This window comes from Carcharhinus amblyrhynchos, chromosome 6 (genome assembly GCF_965287045.1).
Source record: "Carcharhinus amblyrhynchos chromosome 6, sCarAmb.v2.hapA, whole genome shotgun sequence".
NCBI classification, from domain to species: Eukaryota; Metazoa; Chordata; class Chondrichthyes; order Carcharhiniformes; family Carcharhinidae; genus Carcharhinus; species Carcharhinus amblyrhynchos.
In genome coordinates, this window is record NC_137329.1 from 10,839,519 (window position 1) to 10,862,896 (window position 23,378).

Genomic DNA, 23,378 nt, shown 5'->3' on the forward strand with positions numbered 1-23,378 from the left:
TTTGAGCCTGCTTCACCATTCATCTTGATCATGGCTGATCATTGAATTTAATATCCTGATTTCCCCCCCTACCTCCCATATTCCTTGATCCCTTCAGAAACATAGAACATATTGAGCAAGCAGATGGCACAGTGAAAGAAATGATGAACCTACATTTTAATTGGGCTGTTAATGACCACGCGATGTCTGAAAGCATTTTACAGACAGCAGAGAACTTTTGAAGTGGACCCTCTGGTGTCGGAAATCTAACAGCCTGCACCATGCGCTCAGCCAGATCATAAACACCATGAAGTGATAACGCCCAGATAATCTCTTTCAATTATGTTGGTTGAGAGATAAATATTGGCCTGGATGTTTGGCTTTGTTGTTGAAATTCAGGCACACTCAGAAAGCTCCAGAATCAAAACTAAGAGCAAGATTTTCCACCACCCTTCCCACTGGGAGGGCCCTTGGCAGCCATGGGGTTTCCCAGCAGTAGGACCGTGCGGTGGGGGGGAGGGGGGGGGGGAGGACTGGAGGGGGAAGGATGTGGGGGAGAGAGGGAGAAGAGGGCTTTAGGCTCAATTGACAGGATTTTCTGTCCCCATGCCCCGTGGTGCGTTTTGAGATGGTGGACTTGGTCTTCCACTGGCCAGTGGTGGGATCTTCCACTCCAGGGTGACATTGCCAGAAAATATCAGTGCCAGGGTCCTGCCCAGGCATCTCCCTCCCCACCTGGGGGGCTATATTATCATGAAAGAGTTTTGTACTTAGTTACGTTTATTTTAATTTTAAATCCAATTTGACTTTTAGCATTCTACAATTTTTTTAATGTAAGTTCATTCATGGGACATGGACGCCACTGGCTGGCCAACATTTATTGCCCATCCCCAGTTTTCCCAGGGCAGTTGATAGTCAACCACATTGCTGTGGCTCAGGAGTTACACGTGGGTCAAACCAGGTAAGAATGGCAGATTTCTTTCCCTCAATGATATTAGTAAACCAAATGGGTTTTTCCAACAATCAACAATGGTTTCATGATCATTTAAATCTTAAAGTAGGTTTTAAATTTCATATTCTTTTTATTAAATTCAAATTCTACCAACTACCGCAGCGGGATTCATACCCAGGTTTCTAAAACATTAGCTGAATATCTGGATTTATAGTCTAGTAATAATAACTCTAGGCCATCGCCTCCCCAACCAATGGCTGTTGGAGACTTTCATCATGTTATTTATGTCTGTATTGAACTCTGGGAATGAATAGAATCCTTTCATTGGAAAGGGCAAAAATACCAATCTATAAACAGGCAGGGGTGGCCTCTAGTCCTGCACTCCTGCCTCCACCCCCAACCCATCACTCACCTTTCATCCAGACTGGTGCATGCAGCCTGCTGGAACATTGAGGATAACTGGAAAACTCAATTCAACTGTCTTTAATTGTCCTTCAGTGGTTCTTCAGGAATTGTGAGTTATTTGCTATGTGTCCTATTGCCCCAACCTGCCATCCAGCCTCTGCAAAAACCCTGTCGAAGGAGTCTTTGTGAGTGACTGCAGTGCATCTTGGGCTAGACCTCAAACTTTGATGAGACAGGATACAGGAATGAGATAAAGAATCTGGTAAACTGGTGCAGCAACAATAATCTCTCCCTCAATGTCAACGAAATGAAAGAGATTGTCATCAACCTCAGGATGCGGAAAGGACAACATGCCCTTGTCTACATCAATGGGGAAGAAGTAGAAAGGGTCGAGAGCTTCAAGTTTTTAGGTGCCCAGATCACCAACAACCTGTCTTGGACCCCCTGCTGAGACTATAGTTAAGAAAGCCCACCAATGCCTCTACTTTCTCAGAAGACTAAGGAAATTTGGCATGTCAGCTACGACTCTCACCAACTTTTACAGATGCACCATAGAAAGCATTCTTTCTGGTTGTATCACAGTTTGGTATGGCTCCTGCTCTACCCAAAACTGCAAAGAAGTGCAAAAGATCGTGAACGTAGCCCAATCCATCGTGCAAACCAGCCTCCCATCCATTGATTCTGTTTACACTTCCTGTTGCCTTAGCAAAGCAGCCAGCATAATTTAGGACCCTACGCATCCCAGACATTCTCTCTTTCACCTTCTTCCTTTGGGAAAAAGTCTAAGGTCAAATACCAACTGACTCAAGAACAGCTTCTTCCCTGCTGCTGTCAGACTTTTAAATGGACTTTCCTTGCATTAAGTTGATCTTTCTCTACAACATAGCTATGACTGTAACACTACATTCTGTACTCTCTCATTTCCTTCTCTATGAACGATATGTTTTGCCTGTGTAGTGCACAAGAAACAATACCTTTCACTGTATTTAATACATGTGAATAATCAATCAAATCTTGTAAATGGTACACACTGCATCCTGTAAATGGTACACACTGCATCCTGTAAATGGTACACACTGTATCCTGCAAATGGTACACATTGCACCCTGTAAATGACACATACTACCTCTTGTAAATGGTACACACTGCATCTGGTAAATGGTGCACACTGCATGTTGTAAATGGTAAATACTGCATCTTGTAAATGGTGCACACTGTATCTTGTAAATGGTACACACTGCATCTGGTAAATGGTACACATTGCATCCTGTAAATGGTACGCACTGCACCTTGTAAATGGTACACACTGCACCTTGTAAATGGTACGTACTGCACCTTATAAATGGTACACACTGCATCTTATAAATGGTGCACACTGCTGTCACTATGTGTCAGTGGTGGAGGGGGTACAAGTGAAGGCAACTGCTTTACCCTGATTTTACCCTCAAGGCGGCATGGTGGCACAGTGGTTAGCACTACTTTTCACAGTAACTTACTGCAGTGTTAATGTAAGCCTACTCGTGACACTAATAAATAAACTTTAACCTGATCGGTGTTGTGCTTCTTGAGTGTTGTTGGAGCGGCACACATGAGGCCAATGAGGAGAATTTCATCACACTCCTGACTTGTGCCTTGTCGATTGTGGTCAGGCTTTGAGGGGTGTAGGCTAATCGACTGTTATAGAGGATCTCACGTCAACTGATGCATGAAAAGCTGGTTTCTGAGTCAGCACACAGCTCGTACACTCAAATGGTATTGTTCAATGTCATTTCCCCTCGTATTAAATACTATATATCATATTTTTCGACTATATTTCATTTCCAGCATGCCTTTTCATGGTTGTGCCTGTGTAGATTTGACACCGGATTCAGTTAGTAGCATTTGGTATCATTATCTAGTGGAATGTAAGGGCTCCGATCTGAACCTTTGTGCAGGTTCTCACAGGATAAATGCCATGTCAGATATCTACTCTCTCGTAACAGTGAAGTCGGCTCCTGTATAGATGCAGATAAGCAGCTTGTAGTTTATACACCGAAATATAACGAAGGTAGAACTGTAAGTTCATTGCCAGGTCCTGTTCAGCTGTTTTATTTCCTTGCAACTCTCCATTCCCGCAATTTCTGAATTGAATTTTTAATTTGAATTCGAACCATCAGGAAGGGCCAGTGCATCCGGCAGAATCTGAACAGAGGACATTCATAGAATGCCTAAAGTACAGAAGGAGGCCATTCAGCCCATTGAGTCTGTCCTGACCACAGTGCCACCCAGTCGCAATTCCTGCAACCCCACACATTTACCCTGCTAATCCCGCTGACACTTAGGGGCAATTTAGCATGACCAATCAACCTAACCCACACACCTTTGGGCTGTTAGGGGGGAAACCGGAGCACCCGGAGGAAACCCATGCAGACACAAGGAGAATGTGAAAACTCCACACAGGCAGTAATCTGAAGCCAGAACTGAACCTGGGTTCCTGACGCTATGAGACAGCAGTGCCAACCACTGTGCCACCGTGCCACCCATTGATTCCTTGTCGAATATGCCTGCAAATATTTATCCCATCTCAGTTTACTTTAGGGGAGGTCGCATAAAAGGAGCATTCCAAATGGCAAGGCATACTGTTCTTCATTTGATATTTCACATATGTCTATAAAGAGCAAACAAGCATGGTGGCACAGTAGTAAAGACTTCTGCCTTACAGCTTCAGGAACCCAGGTTCAAAGCGGCCTTGGGTGACTGTGTGGAGTTTGCATGTTCTCCTCGTGTCTGTGCAGGTTTTCTCCGGGTGCTCTGGTTCCCTCCCACAGTTCAAAGGTGTGCAGTTTGAGTGGAGTAGCCATGCTTCACTATTGCTTAGTGTCCAGGGATGTGTGGATCTAGTGTATTAGCCATGGTAAATGCACAAGTTTGTGGGGATGGGGTGGGGGTTAGCTTGAATAGATTGACTCCGTCTACACCTCCTGCTGCTTTGGGAAAGCAGCCAGCATAATCAAGGACCCTATGCATGCTCACTTTTACCCTCTTCCATTGGGAAAAAGATACAAAAGCCTGAGATCACGTACCAACTGACTCAAGAAAAGCTTCTTCCCTGCTGCGCTCAGACTTTTGAATGGACCTACATTATATTAAGCTGATCTTTCTCAACACCCTAGCTATGACTGTAACATTACATTTGTTTTCCTCTCCTCTCCTTCTCTCTTATATATTCTATGAACGGCAGGCATTGTCTGTACATCATGCAAAAAACAATACTTTTCACTGCATCCCAATACATGTGACAATAAATAAAATCAGTAGGAAATGAATGGAATTTGGTGTATACTTGATGGGCCAAATGGCCTCCTTCTGCACTGTAGGAGCTTGTAAATGAAAACTCTGTTGGACAAATGTATCAGGATTATTTTTAGCTGTCTGATGGAGAACCCATTTTGAAAGACAGCGCATATCAAAATCATAACATTTCACGGATAATCGTAAATCTAATTAAAGTTCATCAGCTTTGGGCTGACAGGTTTAAAATCTAATTGGAAACTGAGTTCTGGGTTTAGTTCTGAACTGCTGATGTTATAGATTGTGATAACAATTTGATACTGTTCCATAAGATGTTCCTCACTGATGGAAAGCTTCAATATCTCATAAAAATTGTCTTCAAAGTGCTTGATCTCTTTAGATATAAGTACTGTCAATATTACTGCTCTTCATCTCTACTGGTGATTAATCTCCAGATACAGGTACTGTCAATAATGTTCCAATTCATCTGTGCTATTGACTAATCTCCAGACATCAGCACTGCCAATATTTTTCTTAATTATCTTTTTTTTTACGATTGATCTCCAGGAGGTTTAACACGCCACTCTTGTATCTAAAGCTGTTTGTCTTTGTAGGTCAAAGATTTCAGATTGAGTGAGTATGTCATTGTTATAGAAACTTAAGAGGAAATTTTAACCCCATAAAATGGATTTGGGTCAGGAGGGAAGCAAAATGTTAAAAATCTGAATTCTGACCTTTATCTTATTCATTCGTGGGACATGGGCATCACTGGCTGGCTAGCACTTATTGCCCATCCCTAGTTGCCCGAGGGCAGTTGAGAGTCAACCACATTTCTGTGGCTCTGGAGTCGCATGTAGGCCAGACCAGGTCAGGCTGGCAGATTTCCTTCCCTAAAGGACACTAGTGAACCAGACGGGTTTTTCCGACCATCGACAATTGCCATCAATAGATGCTCAATTCCGGATATCTTTTCATTGGATTCAAATTCAACCATCTGCTGTGGCAGGATTCGAACCCAGGTCCCCAGAACATTAGCTGAGTTTCTGGATTACTGGTCGAGCGATAAAACCAGTGGGCCTTCCAGACCTCCCCCAAATTTGCCAATTTCATGGGCAAAATTGAATTTAGTGCCACCTTCCAAAGTCCCACCCCACCCCCAATAAGGCAGGTTCAGAGTTGGGGGGAGGATGATATTTGAGTGACCGAGTGGAAGAGTAGGGAGCAGAGATCCTGCTGCCTTTCTGACTGTTCCCAATAAAGCAACGTTGCCCAATGGTTAGCACTGCTGCCTCACAGCACCGGGGATCCGGGTTCGATTCGGGCCTTGGACAACTGTGTAGAGTTTGCACGTTCCCCCTGTGTCAACATGGGTTTCCTCTGGGTGGTCTGGTTTCCTCTCACAACCTGAAGATGTACACGTTAGGTGGATTTGTCACATCAAATTGCCCTTTCGTGTCCCAAGACATCCAGTTCAGGGAATCAGTGGGGCAAATGCATCGGGTTAGGGGGATAAGGCAAGGAGAAAAGACCACTTGGAATGTTCTGTTGGCACATGGCAGGTAGGATACAGTGGGATTCTAGGAGTAGTGAGTCAAGTCTCCACAGCTGAACAGTGGATTGTGAGAGAGCCACCGAGTGAAAAACTTGGGTTCGATTCTCGGCTTGGGTCACTGTCTGTGTGGAGTTTGCACGTTCTCTCTGTGTCTGCGTGCGTTTCGTCCAAATGCTCTGGTTTCCTTCCACAGTCCAAAGATATGCTGGTTAGGTGCATTGGCCGTGTAAATTTTCCCTCAGTGTTTCTAAACAGGTGCTAGAGTGTGGCAACTAGAGGATTTTCACAGTAGCCTCATTGCAGTGTTAATGTAAGCCTACTTGTGACACTAATAAATAAACTATAACGTTTTTGTTTCAGTGCATTGAATCTATGAGCAACAGGGTGTACAGTCAGCAGCATGGAAAAAAAACACAATTTACTAAAATCTAATTCAATAAAAATGTTAGTATTTGCAGAAACAACATGCACTTTATTTTTTTTGACCACAGCTGCAATCTGGTTGGATGACAGGAATCTAACCCTTCAATAAGTGTGGGCCATTTATGTAGCAAGTGATCACTTTGACATAAATTATATGTCGACTACCCTGTACATCATCCAGGATAATCAATAATTCAGGTGGCACCCAATTACTATCCATTTCGACTTTATCAGTTCAAATAATTAACTTTCTAATGGCGATAAATAACAGGTTAAAATATTATAAATTGGACATTTATCTGACGAAGGATGTCCTTGTAATAGAAGGTTTGTCAGGCTGATTTCTGGGATGGCAGGTTTGTTATATGAGGAGAGACTAAGTTGGTTAGGATTATATTCACTGCAGTGAGAGGGGATGTCATGGAAACTTATAAAATTCTAACAAGGTTAGACAGGATAGATTCAGAAAGAATGTTCCCAATGGCGGGGGAGTCCAGAAACTCAGGGTCATAGTTTGAGGATAAGGGATAAACCTTTTAGAACTGAGGTGAGGAGAAATTTCTTCACGCAGACACTGGTGAATGTGTGGAATTCACTACCACAGCAAATAGTTGAGGCCAAAACTTTGTGTAATTTCAAGAAGGAATTAGATATAGCTCTTGGGGCTAAAGGGATTGTAATACGTCTTCGGAGACAAAAATCCCTTTATTTACAAACTCTAACAGCAATGCACAGAGTGCTAGTAGTTAGCAGTTCCTAGTTAAGTCCAAGGCAAAGGTTCCCTGATTGGCCCATTACTGCATCCTGAATCAGGGAATTCATACTCCAATAGGCCAATCCCAATGGCCTGATTGAAGTCATTACAGGGATCGAGGGGTATGGGGGGAAGAGGGGGAATCAGGATATTGAATTTGATGATCAGCCATGATCAGAATGAATGGCGGGAGCAGGCTCAAATGGCCAAATGGCCGCCTCCTGCTTCTAGTCTTATGTCTCTACGTTTGCAAAAAAAAAATAGTTTTTAAGAACATAATAACATAAGAAATAGGAGCAGGAGTAGGCCATCTAGCCCCTCGAGCCTGCCCCGCTATTCAATAAGATCATGGCTGATCTGAAGTGGCTCAGTTCCACTTTCCCGCTTTCTCCCCATAACCCTTAATCCCCTTGCCTACCAAAAACCTATCTACCCGCGTCTTAAATATATGTAGCGAGGTAGCCTCCACCACTTCAACGGGCAGAGAATTCCAGAGATTCACCACCTTTTGAGTGAAGAAGTTCCTCCTCATCTCTGTTCTAAACTGCCCCCCCCCCCACCTTATCTTGAGGCTGTGCCCTCTAGTCCTGCTGTCCTTTCTGAGCAGGAAGAACCTCCCCACAAAATCCATTTTTGATGATTTTTATATTAATTGTTACAGTCTGAAATATCAGAATTTGTAACTTATGTTAAGCATAAATGTTGTCAAAGCCTTGAAAGAAAATCAAGATAAATTTAGGCCAAAAAGAGATCCGTCTTGTATCGTGGGAGACCTGATTCATTCACTAACTGCCCAAGTTGCCCATGGTCTTGAATAATATCAGCCATTATGATGGCTTGACAGATGTATCTTGGCTCAAAGTCGCGGCAGGGCTCATCATAATTCCAAAGGCTGCATCCTCTATAGTGACATAGATCCGAAATGGGTCTGAAAGCCACCATTATACTAAATACAAGCCTTTTCATCTGGGATTTGGCCTGGAAGATAAAACACGGGCAAACAGTTTAGAAACTTCCAGCTGCATAAACAACTAGACGTTCCATAAAATAGAACTGAACATTGGTTTAATGACACAAATAATCCGGGAACATGGTGAATAAGTATACAAAATATTACCCAGAGAAGACACTTGGTTTTGAATATAAATCTGTGAGAGCAAGAACAAAAAGCTTCTGCTGCCTTTAATCTGCTTGGGTAGTTTTATGTTGGTGCAATTTTATGTATCAAGCATAAAAAAATGAAAAAGAATAAAAATTGATACTTGGAATCATTAGCTGGGGAATAATCCGTCAATGCCAAAATAAATGAGTATATAGCTTTCTTCCTGAGCATCATTTATAATCTGTATGGTGACCAAATCTCCGAATTATCTTGAGAATTGTTTTGCTTTCTCTTTTCATCAAATCATAGAATCCCTACAGTGCTGAAGGAGACCATTCAGCCTATTGAGCCTGCACCGACAACTGGCCCTATCCCCGAAACCAAACATACTTACCCCGCTAATCCCTCTAACATACACATCTTGGGACATTAATTTAACATGGCAATTCAACCAAGCCTGCACATCTTTGGACTGTTGGGGGAAACCGGAGCGCTCAGATGAAACCCATGCAGACACAAGGAGAACGTGCAAACTCCACACAGACATTGACCCAGGTCCCTGGAGCTGTGAGGCAGCAGTACTAATCACTGTGCCACCCTGCTACCCTTTTGCATTCAGTCTCCCTGCTAAATCCCTTCCCTAAACGTCTTGATCACTTAATGGGGTTCAGTTTCACAGGCACCAGTCCTGGGCTGATACCTCCAACTTGAAAAATTGTATGGTGGCACAGCGGTTAGCATTGCTGCCTCACAGTGCCAGGGAGTGGGGTTCGATCCTCGGCTTGGGTCACTGCCTGTGTGGAGTCTGCATGTTCTCCTCGTGTCTGCGTGCATTTCCTTCAGGCACTCCAGTTTCCTCTCACAGTCTGAAAGATGTGCTGGTCAAGTGCATTGGCCATGCTAAACTCTCCCTCTGTGTACGCCAGAGTGTGGCGACTAGGGGATTTTTGCAGTAACTTGTGCCTTTAATAAATAAACTTAATAAATCTGGAATATAAAGTTCATCTCAGTAATGGTGACCATGGCAACTATCATCAATTGTTATTAAAAAATCTATCTGGTTCACTCATGTCCTTTAGGGAAGGAAATTGTGGTAGACAATTAACTGCCCTCTGAAATGACCTAGCAAGCCAGCCCTTCCCAGGTAGTGAGGGAGGGGCAACAACACAGAACCCTACAGTCAGAAACAGGCCCTTCGGCCCATCGAGTCTGCACCGAACACAATCCCAACCAGGCCCTATCCCCATATCCCTACACATTTACCCGCTAATTCCTCTAACCTACACACCCCAGGACACTAAGGGGCAATTTTAGCATGACCAATCAACCTAACCCGCACATCTTTGGACTGTGGGAGGAAAACTGAGTACCCGGAGGAAACCCACGCAGACACAAGGAGAATGTGCAAACTCCACACAGACAGTGACCCGAGCTGGGAATTGAACCCAGGTCTCTGGAGCTGTGAAGCAGCAGTGCTAACCGCTGTACTACCGTGCCGCCCCAAATGCTAGCCCTGTGGGTGTGAGGCCCATATCCCAGGAATGAAGAAACAAAAATCGCTCATCTCTGTGATACATAGTGAGAAATAATGAAAAAAGATTTGTCAGATGCTTGTAATATTAAGAAAGTCCAACAGGTTGTGAATGTAGCCCAGTCCATCATGCAAACCAGCCTCCCATCCATTGACTCTGTCTGCACTTCCTGCTGCCTCGGCAAAGCAGCCAGCATAATTAAGGACCCCATGCATCCCGGACATTCTCTCTCCCACCTTCTTCCATCGGGAAAGTCTGAAGTCATGTCCCTTGCTGCCGTCAGATTTTTGAATGGACCTACCTCGCCCTAAGTTGATCTTTCTCTACACCCTAGCTGTGACTGTGACACTACATTCTCCACTCTCTAGTTTCCTTCTCGATGAACGGTATGCTTCATCCGTTTTACGGGCAAGAAACAGTAATTTTCACTGTATGTTAATACATGTGACAATAACAAATCAAATCAAATCAAAAATCAGCGCAATGGAAGTGGAAAATTTTCAATTTGCCTCAATTTCCAGGAGCTGCCTGCTGAGATTGCGTGACGCTACGTGACTGAGCATGAAGCTTTTGTGAGTCAACTGCCAGATCCATTTCCAGTGCATATCACGTGGAGTTCAGGGAGATGGGAAAAGTTTGTCAATATTTACATCTCTGGAGCCTTGGATCTCCTGTCGCTCCTCAAAGACTTCATTTTCTCTGAACTGTGTTACTGGCTGCAAAGCGTATGTTTTCATTTCAATATTGATTGAAAGCATAGCTTTGGAAAATTTATGTAATTCAATGCATCAAGCTTTGAATAATCTCAACACTCCTCTACGCTGGAGTGGATTGTGCTGAATATTGTGTATTTTAATGCTGAGTGTGCAGTCTTATATTGTCACAATATCTGATATTGACTTTTTTGTTTAATCACTTGGCATCATTACATGCTCTGCATAGAATTTTGTTCAGATTCTATGAAGAATATCATCATTTTTGGCATTTACACAGCTCCGGAGTAAAGTTAAAGTTTTTTTTAAGTTTACTTTTTGGTGCCAAAAATAGGCTTACATTATGTAAACCTACTTCTTACACTAATAAATAACTTATTGTGAAAATCCCCTAGTCGCCACACTCCGGTACCTGTTTGGGTACACTGAGGGAGAATTTAGCACGGCCAATGCACCTAACCTGCACATCTTTTGGACTGTGGGAGGAAACCGGAGCACCCGGAGGAAACCCACGCAGGCACAGGGAGAATGAGCAGACTCTGCACACTCAGTGACCCAAAGGGCAACTGAACCCAAGTCCTTGGTGCTGTACCAGTGCTAACCACTGTGCCACCATGCCAGCCATTGCACAAGTAATGTGTATTTTCATTCATCCGCGGGATGTAGGCATTGCAGGCAAGGTCAGCATTTATTGTCCAAGCCTAATTGCGTCTGCAAAGGTGATGGTGAGCCACCTTCTCGAACCACTGCAGTCCATGTGGTATAGGTACAGCCACGTTAGGGCGGGGGTCTAGGATTTTGATGCAGCAACAGTGTGGTACTTAATGTAATTGGCAATCAAGTATTTTCCAAAGGAAATTTCAGTTTAGCACTGCTGCCTCACAGCACTGGAGACCTGGGATTCGGTTCCAGCCTTGGGTGACTGTCTGCATAGAGTTTGCATGTTCTTCCCATGTCTGTGTGGGTTTCCTCCAAGTGTTCTGGTTTCCTTCACAAAGATGTGTGGGTTAGGCTGGCTGGCCATGCTAAATTACCGCTTAGTGTCGGACGGGAGGAGGCTAGCAAAGTAAACATGTGGGGTTAAGGGGACAGGGCCTGAGTGGGAATTTTGCCAGTGCAGGCCCGATTGGCCGAATGGCCTTGTCCTGCAGTGTGGGGATTCTATAATTTTCTGATCTTAGTCCCAAATGACAAGGTGAGATTTGGCATCAGCATCCTGCTTCCAGATTCCCCCAAAACAATCAGACAACCACAGGCATGGAGAGGTGACTAGGATGGGTGCTCTCCGGGGACCTCACACTTATCTTGAGGTTGTGCTGTAGAATGTTGGAGGCTACAATGAAGAGACAAGCCATCCCAAGCTTGAGAAGAAGAGGACCAAATTCCCCAACCAGTGCAAGTCAATATTATGCATGATTTTTGATTTCATTTCATTTCATTTAATATTGTCACATGTTATTAGCATATAGTGAAAAATATTGTTCCTTGAACACTATACAGACAAAGTATATCGTTCAAAGAGTGAGTGCAGCATGTAGTGTTACAGTTATAGCTGGGGTGCAGAGAAAAATCAACTTAGAGCGAAGTAGGTCCATTCAAATGTCTGATTGCAGCAGGGAAGAAGCTGTCTCTGAGTCAGTTGGTGTGTGACCTCAGATTTTTGCATCTTTTTCCCAACGGAAGAAGGTGGAAGAGAATATGCTGCCTGCTTTTCCGAAGCAATGGGAAGCGTTGGCAGAATCAATGGATGGGAGGCTGGTTTGTGTGATGGAGTGGGCTACATTTATGACCCTCGCAGTTTATTGCGGTCTTGGACAGAGCAGGAGCCATACCAAGCCGTGATACAACCAGAAAGAATGCTTTCTATGGTGCAGCTGTAGCATTCACGGGTAAGAGATAAGAGCAGGAAAATGGGATTAGCGCGTCACTAGTGGTAGTTATTGTTGAAGCAGACTTTTCAGCACTGTATGACTCAATAGAAGAGAGCACCCAACCCAGAGAGAAAGAAGGTGGGTAAGGAAAGGATGGCACTGGGTTTAATGGTGACATCATGCTTGAGCAGACAGAGATAGTGGAGGGTGATCCACTGAATGCAGAGGTTGCTGTGGTGAAAGATGAGAACAACGGGATTCCAAAGTTGAGAGGTAAAAGAAGGTGTGCAGGTAATGGAACAGACAGGACCATTGTAGGTGGGAATTGGGGCCAGGGATCTGTGGTTATGGGGAAGGTAGTATATCAGAAGCACTGGTATGGAAAGTTACATCATCTGAACAAATTGGATTTGGATGGAAAAACTGAGAGAATGAAATAGAAATTTCTATAGAAGTGGGATGTGAGAAAGGTAGTCAGGGTGTTTTGATGTGTTTTTGCAATGTCAAGGTCTCCAAGGCTATGTGTCTAGTAATGGAAAATGGGATTTAAATAATTGGGTGGTTTCTCTTTGACTGGCAGAGAGTCACAATGGCCCAAAGGGTCTTTTTCTGTGCTGCAGATCTCTACAATGCTATAAAACCTACAAGGTTACTAGGAAGGGAGCTCTGGGATTTACCCAGCAATGGTGAAGGAATGGCAACAGAGGGAGGCTGTGTATATCTTGGAGGAAAGCTCATGATTCCAAATAAACCTGTTAGACGTTAACCTGGTGTTTCAAGACTTCCTACTGTCTTGGAAGAGAACTTGCAGGTGATGCTGTTCCCATGCATCCAGATCGCATATTTGGAGGATGCCATCATTGCAGAGTTAATGTAAGCCTTACTTGTAACTAATAAATAAATTTTAACTTGAAGTTCATTTTCTGGTCAATGGTAGCACCCAGGATGTAGACAGTGGGGACTTCAGCAACAGCAGTGCCATTGTAAGTCAAAGGGAGATGGTTAGATTCTCTCCTGTTGGAGATGGTCATTACATGGCCCTTGGATGGCATGCATATTATTTGGCATTTATCAGATCAAGCCTAAATACTGTCCAGGTTTTGCTTTATATGGAAACAGACTGCTTCACTATGTGAGGAGTTGTGAGTGAATGTGCTATTATCAGCCAGCATCCCACCTCTGACCATATGATGGAGGGAGTGTCATTGATGTCCTGAAATTGAGATGATTGACGTCCAATAAACACAACTATCTTCCTTTGTGTTAGGAATGACTCTAACCAGTGGAGCCTTATCCCAATTCTCACTAACTTCAGTTTTGCTCGGGATCTCTGATGGCACAGTCTATCAAATGCAGCCTTGATGTCAAGGGCACTCATGCCCATGTCACCTCTTTTGCCCTTGTTTGGGTCAAGGCTACACTGAGGTTGGGAGCTGACTAGACCTGACAGAACCCAAACTGAGCGTCAATGAGCAGATTATAGAACACTACAGTGCAGAAAGAGGCCCTTCGGCCCATTGAATCTGCACAGACCATAATCCCACCCAGGCCCTACCCCCATATCCCTATACATTTACCCACTAATCCCTCTAATCTATGCATCCCAGAACACTAACGGGCAATTTTAGTGTGGCCAATCAACCTAACCCGCACATCTTTGGACTGTGGGAGGAAACAGGAGAAAACCCACGCAGACACGAGGAGAATGTGCAATTTCCACACAGACTGTGACCCGAGCCGGGAATCGAACCCAGATCCCTGGAGCTGTGAAGCAGCAGTGCTAACCACTGTGCTACTGTGCCGCTTACTATTACTAAGTGCCACTTGATAGCACTTTCACCATATCTTAAGTGCTAAATTGCCAAAAATCCATCTGTCAGCTGGATTAACCATGGCAAATGTATGGGGTTACAGGGATAGGGCAGAAGGGTATGATCCTCTTTCGGAGAGTCAATACAGACTTGATGTGCCAAATGGCCTCTTTCTGCACTGTAGTGATTCTATGGTTCTATGGAGTGGGAGTAGGTGGCCTTAGAATAGATACTCAGAAATGGAGGCAGAGAAGTCAGGGAAAGAGGGAGGAGAGTCAAAGATGAACATGAGAATGTGAGAAAAATATAGAATTGAAAGCAAAGAGGATAACATTTTCCAGTTCTGGATGAGAGTAGGAAATTGGACCAATAAATACATAGACAGAAAAAGAGATTTGGGAGATGGTCAGAGTAGGATGTATAGAGGGAGGTGGTGGCATTGTAGCACTTTTACTGGACTAGTAATTCAGAAATCCAGGGTAATGCTCTGGGGATCAGAGTTCAAATCCCACCATGGCAGATAGTGAAATTTTAATTCAAAACTCTGGAATTAAAGATCTAATGATGTCCATGAAACAATTGTAAAAAAGTCAACTAGTTCACTGGTGAAATCTGGTGTCCTTATCTGGTCTGGCCTTGCATGTGACTACATGGTTGACTCTTAACTGTCCTCTGAAATGGCCTATCAAGGCATTAGTTCAGGGGCAATTCAGTAGGGACCGTTTTGCCAGAGCAACCCATATCCAGGCAGATGTGGACTTTGAACCACATATGGGTTCCTCAAGCATAATGTTTTGTTCGGAGGAAGTGAGTGGAGTTAAGAAGGAGCTATTCAACGTGAGAACAAGTTGAGTTAGATGGAGGGTAGTGATTGATGGGGACAAGTTGGGCCTCTGTTGAGCCTCTGTTCAAGGGAGAAACATGTAGCTGTCAGAATTTCTGGGTCAGGGTGGGGTATATTGAAGTTGCACGTCCACAGTGAAAAGGAGACATTTCCAGGGAACTGTTAAAGTGACAATGAGCATCAAAGAAGTCAAGATTCTAGGTGGGAAAAGACTGGAGAAATGATAGAATTTCTACAGTACAGAAGAAAGCTATTTGGCCCATACTAACCACAATCCCACCCAGGCTCTATTCCTGTAAACCCATACTTTTAACCTGCTAATCCCTCTTGACACTAGGCCCAATTTAGCATGGCCAATCAATCTACCCTGCACATCTTTGGAGTGTGGGAGGAAACCAGAGCACCCAGAGAAAACCCACGCAGGCACAGATAGAATGTGCAAACTCCACACAGACAGTAACCCAAGGCCAGAATTGAACCTGAGACCTTGGCACTGTAAGGCAGCAGCGCTAACCACTGGGCCACCATGCCACCCCACTGATTCCTTATCAAATATGCCTGCGTACGTTTATCCCATCTCAGTCTATTTGAGGAGAGGTTGCATAAAAGGAGCATTCCAAATGGCAAGGCAACTTCTCCTTCATATGATATTTCACATATGTTTATAAAACAAGCACAGTGGCACAGTGATTAGCGCTGCTACCTCACAGCTCCAGGGGCCTGGGTTCAATTTTAGCCTCAGGTGACTGTCTGTGAGGTTTACACATTCTCCCTGTGTCTGTGTGGCATCCTCCAGGCTCTCCAGTTTCCTCCTACAGTTCAAAGACACGCAGTTTGAGTGGATTAGCCATGCTGAATTGTCCCTTAGTGTCTAGGGATGTGTAGATCTGGTGCATAATAAAAGTCACAAGAGGAGGCACACATCTAGTCCTGTACTGATTACACTGCAAGTAATGAGGTCTAAGCCTTGTCATTCCCTCAGAAAAAAAAACTTTCCTTCCTTTGCACTGCGGTGGGACAATTCAGGGTCAAAAGGGAAAAAAAAATTGCCATTATAATAAATATTGTATTTTTAATGCTGCGCCATTATTTTTAAATCTACCCCTTTTTAGGAATGCCTGAGGCTCGTTCACAGCAGGGAAAGGATCAGAGGCCAATAAATCATCGCCATACTGACACTTTGTATGAAAATTGTTTATGTTTGTGAAGTATGAATTTTCCCGGCAAGTAATAAAAAAATCCGCCTTTCTCAAGCTCAGAACCAAATGAAATTTATAATGGTTTATGAATTAATAACTATTTTACGCACTGTACTGATTCATGCAATTAATTAGTACAGCTTTTTTTCAGCTATTGCTAGTCATAATTATTATTTATCACCCGTCATTACACTTAATTTGTCTTTAAAATCTACACCTGCGTATGGAATGCAGAGACTATTTTGCCTGCTTTACAATGTGCGCCTCCGGTGTGAATTTAATCCAGTATGGAAGGAGCCCATAAAAGTTTATTAGTTTTATCAATAGCCGGGCTCCTCTCTTTATTAATCCGAAAGTAAAATACTGCAGATGCAGGAAATCTGAAACGAAAACAGACGACATTCAGCAGGTCAGGCAGCCTCAGCGGAGAGAGTTAATGGTTGACGGTGTTATAGTTTTGGAAGATCATTATTGTCCTGAAATTCTGGGCTGGATCTTTCAGTCCCGCCAAAGGCAAACCCCTGTGGTTGGTGGGGGCTGATATATCTGACACTCCCTGAAGCAATGGCATTCAAGTATAATCAAATCGATGGTGATCAACTTTACACGCTTGCTTTCAGGGTGCGAACCCGATTAAGTTGTCGGCAGTGGGGTGCGGGGGGAGGTTGTGGAAGCCCTTAATTCTAATATCTACCCGCAAAAGTTTGCAGCCATAACAGGATTTGCAGCCGCAATGGGCAGTCCCTGAAATTCCACCCCTCCTCCACCTGGTCTAGTCTTCTTATATTCGTGGTACAGGGATGGCACTGGCTGACCAGTGTTGATTGCCCATCCCTACTTGCCCTTCCTGGAGGGCAGTTCAGAGTCACCCACATTGCTGTGGCCCTGGAGTCACGTGTAGGCCAGACTGGGTAAGGACGGCAGATTTCCCTTCCTTAAAGGGCATGAGTGAACCAGGTGGGTTTTTCTGACTTTTGTTTCACGGTCATCAGTAGATTCTTAATTCCAGATATTTGTCATTGAATTCAAAGTCAAATTCCACCATCTGCCGTGGCGGCATTTGAACCCAGTTGCCCAGCACATTAGCTAAGTTTCTGGGGTAATAGTCTGGCTATAATACCACTAGGCCACCGCCTCTCTGTGTCAACACGTGATAACAACAAACCTGGAAGGAAATAAATTTTAAACAGAACAGATAGAAAGAGATTGCAAATTACGGCAAATTATATAGAACATCCATATGGTGGTTTAACAACTTGCTTTCAATATTTATAGCGAATTTTTTCGGAATGCAAACGGTGAGGCAATAGAGCTTCATTTCATGAAATTAATTTCAGGTTAAATGTCAGAAGGTAATGTTCTGTGGGTACATGTAAATTGGCTGCTGATATTTGCTGTAAAGTGTAACTAGTGCCCTATTTAATTAAATGTCGACAGTGAAGTCAGTTATTATGCAGGAAGATTTCTCGCCCTGGTGCTTATTAACATTACAAAATGAAATGAGATTGGGCACGTTCCAGTCCAGGCTTTCCTTCAGGAGGGTGTTAGGTGCCGGTGCAGATGAACTGCCGCTGGAACAGCAGCCAAATCCATCCCACCCACTGCCAGATCAGCCCCATGCCAGCTGCTGCCACCTGCACATTTCTGGAAGCCTTCGGAGTTGGCTGGCACCTCACTTAATCAACTGTGCCCTCCCATCTTGTAGAAAAGCAGATGCCTGTGGAAATATCCCGTTGAAAGGCAACGGCTTGGTTGGAAGAGCTTCCATCAACCTGCCCAGGGACATTTGAAGGCTGTGAGGAGGCTGGGAGATGCCGCCGGCTAACTCTGTCCCCCCTCCGCTGTGGTTAGCCATCCTGTTGTGCTCGGAACGATGGAATAAAAGCCCTTTGCTTTTCTCTCTTGTTTTCTCATTAGTATTCTGACTCAGCCCCTCAGTGAAACACAGCAACTGTGTGAGCAAGAGTAACCCAAATCGTGCAAGATTCTTATAGAAACATATAAGATTATGAAGGGAGTGGATAAGATAGAATCAGGGAGGTCATTTCCACTGGTGGGTGAATCTAGAACAAGGGGGCATGACCTCAAAATAAGGGGGAGCAGATTTAGGACAGAGTTGAGAAGAAACTTCTTCACCCAAAGAGTTGTGAATCTGTGGAATTCCCTGCCCAGTGAAGCAGTTGAGGTTACCTCACTGAATGTTTTTAAGGCAAGGATAGATCGATTTTTGAACAGTAAAGGAAATAAGGATTGTGGTGACTGGGCGGGTAAGTGGAGCTGAGTCCATGACAAGATCGGCCATGATTTTATTGAATGGCGGATCAGGCTCGAGGGGCCAGATGGCCGACTCCTGCTCCTAGTTCTTATGTACTTATATCATATTGATCTCATCGAGACATATAAGATGATGAATGGGATGGATAGGATAGAGGTGGAGAGGCTCTTCCCGCTCAGAAAGGACAGTAGGACTAGAGGGCGCAGCCTCAAGATAAGGGGGGGGGGTGCAGTTTAGAATAGAGTTGAGGAGGAACTTCTTCACTCAAAGGGTGGTGAATCTCTGGAATTCTCTGCCCGTTGAAGTGGTGGAGGCTGCCTCGCTAAATATATTTAAGATGCGGGTTGATATGTTTCTGATAGGCAAGGGGATTAAGGGTTATGGGGAGAGGGCGGGAAAGTGGAACTGAGCCACGACAGATCAGCCATGATCTTATTGAACGGCGGGGCAGGCTCGAAGGGCTATATGGCCTACTCCTGCCCCTAGTCCTTATGTTCTTATGTTCTTATGTTCTTATATTAAATTGGCATCACAGGGTGGGATTTTACGACCTCCCTTGACTGGAAAATCCCACCTGCGGCCAACAGGTTTCTCATTGTCTGCCCCTCCCCACTCCAATTCCCGTCATAGCGGGGCGGTAGAATTCCAGCACACTTCCCACAATTTCTTCCATGCTTCTGATGTAATTTTATGATCAGAACTGATTCCCAACAAGAACAGGATGAGAATTGGCTAGAATCATTTGAATTCAGTCCCTTATAAGGAAAGTTTTTTTATTCATTTCTCTGGACTCAAGTGCCCAAAGTTTACAGGCGTTAAGCCAGGTGTTACAGCTGTGTGAGGAACATAGAATATAGAACATCACAGCACAAACAGGCCCTTCGGCCCACAAGTTGCGCCAATCATATCCCTGCCTATCTATAACCCTCAAACCCATTAAATCCCATGTAGTCATCCAGAAGTCTCTTAAAAGAACCCAACGAGTTCACCTCTACCACCACTGACGGCAGCCGATTCCACTCACTCACCACCTTCTGAGTGAAAAACTTACCCCTGACATGGAGAGGTACCCCACAGGAGGGGCACAAATGACTCCCCTATCCTGCCATTCCAAGTCTGACCATAACATGGTTCTTTGTGAATTTGTAAAGATGGAGGTATTTACTCAATGTCCGTGCTTAACCATTTACATGCTGGTTGTAAAAGAATTAATCCAACAGGCTTCGTCAAGTTTAAAACAAAAAGGCGCTTGTTTTTCAAAGCAAAACACTGCGGTTGTGGGAAATATGAAATTTTGGCATGGCATGGGGTTGCACGATGGCACAGTGGTTGGCACTGCTGCCCCATGGCGCCACAGACCCGGATCCAGCCTTGGGTCACTGTCTGTGTGGAGTTTGCACATTCTCCCTGTGTCTGCATGGGTTTCCTCCCACAGTCCAAACATGTGCAGGTCAGGTTGATTGGCCATACTAAATTGCCCCTCAGTGTGAGGAGAGTGGCATGGTAAATATGTGGGGTTACAGGGAAAGGGCCTGGGTGGGACTGTTGTCGGTGCACGGTTGATGGGCCAAATGGCTTCCTTCTGCACTTTAGGGATTCTAGGATTTTATGATTCTATGAAAAGCAGAAAATGCTGGAAAAACTCAACAGACCTGGCAGCATTGGTGGAGAGAGACACAGAAGTAATTACCGGAATTTTACCACCTCGCCCGCCCAGAATCGGACAGGGCAAGAGTTGGACAACATCAGTCTCCATAAACATCAGGCAGGAATTTCCGGTCTTGCCCAAGCGAGATCGTAAAATCCCATCCAATGTTTCGAGCAGGTACGTCTCTTCTTCGGAGCTGAAGAGAGGGGTTTTAAATGGTTGAAGCAAAATACAAGGTCAGGGATAGGTGGAAGCTCAGGAAAGATTTGATAAAGATGTCACGGGCAAAAGACAAAGGGGATATTAACGTTGGAGGGAATGAACAAACTGGGTCTTTTGAGACCATGTAGAAGTTGTAGAGTTAGCACAGTAGCACAGTGGTTAGCACTGCTGCTTCACAGCGCCAGGGACCCAAGTTTGATTCCTGGCACGGGTCACTGTTTTTGTGGAGTTGGTACATTCTCCCCACGTCTGCATGGGTTTCCTCCCATATTCTGAAAGACATGCTGGTTAGGTGCATTGATCTGAGCAGGCACCAGACTGTAGTGACCAGGGGAATTTCACGGTAACTTCAATGCAGGATTAATGTAAGCCTTACTTGTGACTGATAAATAAACTTAACAACAAAAATGGCTTTAGTCAACATGCATGAGGAAGAGCAGAACTCGCAGCTGTAATTCCAGCTTGCTTCCAAGCAACTCTGCTAATCATCAGTTCTTACACAATCTTATACCCTTTTCTTTACATTACAAATCATTAAATTTACATTAGGTCATCGCATTGTTACCTTTAGAATTGGTTGCAGTTGTGCTTTTGATCACATTATACAGAAATATTGTCCTGTGTATTTTAGCTTTAATCATTCTCTGGACATCTCCTGTCTACCTGTTTACAATTTCAAAGCCCTGTGCTCATCAAACCGATTTAGATGGTGTGTTAATTGTCCCCAAATCCCTGATAACTGATTAGTTTTCCAGAGGCACAGTGGTTCTTCTAGTCATTGTGGAGTCTTGGTAAGTGATATCGACTCTCTTATTGTTGCTGTGTGTTAGTGCCATCTGAGATGTATTTATCTGTAGTTTGTCAGTGTGTGTGAGGATACTACAGCGCTGTCTGTTTAACTCTCTCCAATCATTCCTCTCCTGGATTTGCCCTTCGACAGTTAATGATAGTGTTAAAGACTAAGACAGGTGCAAATAGTATCACAAAGAGTAGACCACACAAAGTCTGAAGAGCAGAACAGGGTGTTATGCACAGTATGTCTTGCCATACTTTGCAATCCAGAGCAAATGTGTTTGCAGAATCCATTTTGTTGCTAGTTTGGTTACCGAACAAAATAAATAGAAGTTACAGTGTTGAGTTACTTCCATGCCTTCATGTATTGATTAATCTCGCAATATTTAAACATAAACAAATTAGCAATGGGGATGATGGACCTTTGCGGTAATGTTACTCGTAAAGGGAGGCTAAACGGAAGGAATTTTTTTCCGCAGTTGTGAATGGCGCGTTGGATTTGAAATGCACTGCGAGAAGAAAGACTAGCAGAGTATAAAAACAAACAGGAGCCTGCAGAGTTTTGTGGCATCAATCACCATACTGATTTGTTTCAAATGAAAAAAAAAATGGAAAGGCACTAAGCTTTAGAAAAAGCAGCCACGGTCATGAGGATCCCAGCAGGAGAACCGGGACTAGGAAGCTGGCAGCCCCAAAGCTCCAAGTAAACAGGAACCTACAGAATAACCCAGAAAACTAGAGCGAGTTGATTGCTGCTGTGCTTTTACTTTCAAGAGGAAAGAAGTTACAAAACATCTAAAAGTTGAAAAAAACAGCAAAAACATCCACATTGTGGTTGAACCCACCAAAAGCCAGAGAGCGCAGGAAACTTGCATTGCTGAAAGTCATTAGCAGTGGTGATGGCTTGAAATTTTAAATATCGCTTACTGTCTTAAAGTAGCAACACATTTAAAACAGGAAAATGGCAGCTGATGAAGAAGGGGAAATATAAAAGCCAACAATGGACACACTGACTGAAACTAAGGGCCATTTCGATAATCGTCTTCGGGAAGCGTAGTGGAGGACACGCCCCTGTCTTCATCAATAGGGACGAAGTAGAGATGGTCAAGAGCTTCAGGTTTTTAGGTGTCCAGGTCACCAACACCCTATCCCGGTCCTTCCATGACGACACTATAGTTAAGAAACCAAGGCGGCCTTCAAGGCACACAACGCAGAATCGCCAAGCAGAAACTGAGAGCCAAGTTCCGCATGCATGAGGACGGCCTCAACTGGGATCTTGGGTTCACATCACACTACGTGTAACCCCCAGCAACTGGCCTAAGCTTACAAAATCTGACTAACTGTCCTGGCTTGAGACAATTCACATCTCTTTAACCTGTGACTATCCTTCTCTCCACTCATACTGTCTGTACCTGTAAAGACTTGATTACCTGTAAAGACTCACATTCCAACCATTATCTTGCAGTTGAGTCTGTGTGTGTATATATGCTGTATTTGTGAACCCAACACTCCATTCACCTGATGAAGCAGCAGTGCTCTGAAAGCTTGTGATACCAAATAAACCTGTTGGATTTTAACCTGGTGTTGTGAGACTTCTTACTGTCCCCACCCTAGTCCAACACCAACGTCTCCACATCATAATTAAGAAAGTCCACCAATGCCTCTTCTTTCTCTGAAGGCTAAGGAAATTTAGCCTGTATTCTCCGACTGTCACCAGCTTTTATAGATGCACTATAGAAAGCATTCACAGCTTGGTATGATTTTTGCTCTGTGCAAAATAACAAGAAACTACAAAGGGTCATGAACAAAGCCCAGAGCATCACTCAAACCAGCCTCCCATCTGTTGGCTCTGTCTATACTTGTCGCTGCCTCGGAAAAGCAGCCAGCATAATTAAGGAACCCACCCCTCCAGGCACACTCTCTTTCACCTTCTTCTGTCAGGAAAAAGATACAAAAGTCTCAGGTCACGTACCAAATGACTGAAGAACAGCTTCTTCCCTGCTGCTGTTAGATTTTTGAACGGACTTACCTCGC